Source organism: Protomyctophum bolini (genome assembly GCF_963924005.1).
Source record: "Protomyctophum bolini genome assembly, chromosome: 2".
Lineage (NCBI taxonomy): Eukaryota > Metazoa > Chordata > Actinopteri > Myctophiformes > Myctophidae > Protomyctophum > Protomyctophum bolini.
The window spans coordinates 402,902-405,535 of NC_137863.1; positions in this window are offsets into that span (position 1 = coordinate 402,902).

Consider the following 2,634-nt stretch of genomic DNA (forward strand, 5'->3'; position numbering starts at 1 on the left):
CGTGTGGAAACGAGTACCATGAATTGTGGGCCAAACAAAGCATGACTTATGCCTGTTAAAATTTTCAACCAATACTATGTGTGTTTGGTTTTTTTTGCTTCCTCATAACGATAGAACTCTGTATAGAGGGTGCTGTATGACAACGTTCCAATTCAACACAATATTTCCCAACATAACTTGTAACTCTTTTGAACTCAAATAACCCAACTCATAATTGTATTTTCTTTTTTTCTTTTTTTTTGTTATTTATATTGTTTTTGTTATCTGTGCTTAAATTATAATTTTTGTTTCTTACTGTTCATATTATATGTCAAATATACCATGGTTGTTTTTGTATGTCTGTACTCAATTGTTGTTATTTTTTATATTGTTTAACCCATTCTGACCGGGCACCCATTTTGGTGTTAGCATCATGTTATGCTTTACCTATTGAAAAATAGCAGATCTACAAGCTCATATCGCGCCACCGAGTGGCGCGATACGAGCTTGTAGGTCTGCTATTTTTGAAAAATTCGAAGAACGACTGACATTTTTAGAATCTGATCTCAGGTCAGAATGGGTCAATCAGACCAGTGTGTGTCCAGTGGAAACCTCGTATGAATCTGATCTCAGGTCAGAATGGGTTAATGATGACGATAACTGTGGGGGGAGGGATGGGATGAGGGAGAAGTAAAAATATGGTATGTTCAAACTGTACTACATTGTTGAAAACTACTACCAATAAACATATATTAAAAAAATAATCTAGTGGAGTAAGACTGGCGTTCAGTGCTATTTGGCATGACCCTCTAGCATCTATTATACATTGGAGAAGTGGTACCCAAAAAGCTGTACCCAGACGAAACCCAAAGCCACAACAGCTACGTCGCTATTGCAACACCCACAAACACCATCTTACACACTACACCCACACACACTCACACGGCAGTGACGTCACACACTTACCCTTCGCAGTGTTCGCGACCTATCTCCTCCTGTCGCGTCCCTCGCCAACACTGACCACCAGCCGTCAAACAATAGTCTGTGCACTGGCACTAACACTGCCTCCCTTCCACACTCACGCCGGCAATGCATTTGTTTAATACAAACATTATCGCTCCAATCACCCACACCCCCGAGGCTTCCCTACACGGAACACTAACCACTTCACCAATTCGCAAACCTGGCAACACTGCCCTACCTCACACGTCACCAGCTCTCAGAAATTCACAATCTGTTCTCTCCGTCTCTCGGACAAAAACAAGGAAGAGGAATTCTCTGCTCGCGAGGGGAGCAATTGGATTTAGCTTATTCCTTCTAAATGTCTGTATTTAAAATATCACTGACACAGCGATCCCCTTACTTACATCAACATTGTTGTTTGTCAATAGTTGTTTTTTGCCAAAGTAAAACAATAAGACTGTTCGCAACTTGGAATTGGCTTCTCATTGCATGCACACACACACACACACACGCACACGCACGCCTGTAAGCCACCCCCCCACACACACACACGTGTCCCACACACACACACGTGTCCCACACACACACACACACAGGCGCGATTACATACAGTTTCATTCATGCAAACACGGCACTTCTGCCGCGGAGTGCGTGGCGAAGTAACTCTGGGATTAGAGTTCCCGCGAAGTGGGCGCGAAATTCTAGTACTGTACAGTAGCAAAAGCATATGACGCTGCATGTACGTATTAGAGACACAAACCATGAGCAATTTTCATTGGCTCATAAAAACTGTATTACGCTTATTTGTCCGTATAGGTCCAAAGTTCACGTGTAGACGTTGTTGTGCATTTTGATCAAAGGTCCTGGGAGGAGAGACATTCTAACTGTTTTTCATATCATTAAAAATGGCGGGTGATCTCAAGGTCAGAGGTCAAAAGTCGGACACATGTGTGTGTATCGGAGTGTCATTGTCAACGGCCAAGCGCTTCATGGGATATTATGCGCGTTCAAAGTATTGCATTTTCAAATTGAGCGCTATAGCGCCACCCTTTGGACAATGGTCATGGGCCTCACATATAGTCACCGTTTGGCATGGGCCTCTATACCAGATTCCCGCATTTCGCGAAAACCGACTGCACGCTTCAGCAGAAGTGCTATTTTTGGTGGAAGGAGAAGGAGAAGAAGAAAAAAAAATAAACACAACAACAATAAGTGACCAAAGTCCCTTCGGGACGTCTTGGTCCCTTTAACCCATTCTGAACGGGAACCCATTTTGGTGTTATAGCATCATGTTTACGCTTTAGCCATTGAAAAATAGCAGATCTACAAGCTCGTAGCGCGCCACCGAGTGGCGCGCTACGAGCTTGTAGGTCTGCTATTTTTGAAAAAAAAACGAAGAACGACTGACATTTTTTTAATCTGATCTCAGGTCAGAATGGGTTCATCAGACCCAGTGTGTGTCCAGTGGAAACCTCGTATGAATCTGATCTCAGGTCAGAATGGTTAAAGAAAGAAAGGAAGAGCTGAGCTGCTCTGATTCTCTTCCTTTGTTTCTTGTTCTGTTTGTTCTCTCTCTCCTCTCTCTGTGTCTCTAAGTCTCTCTCCCTCCTCCCTCTCTCTCTCTGTTCTCAATTAAAGCTGTCCTCAGGAAACTCAATCTCACACTGCTGTCCCACACACACACACACACAC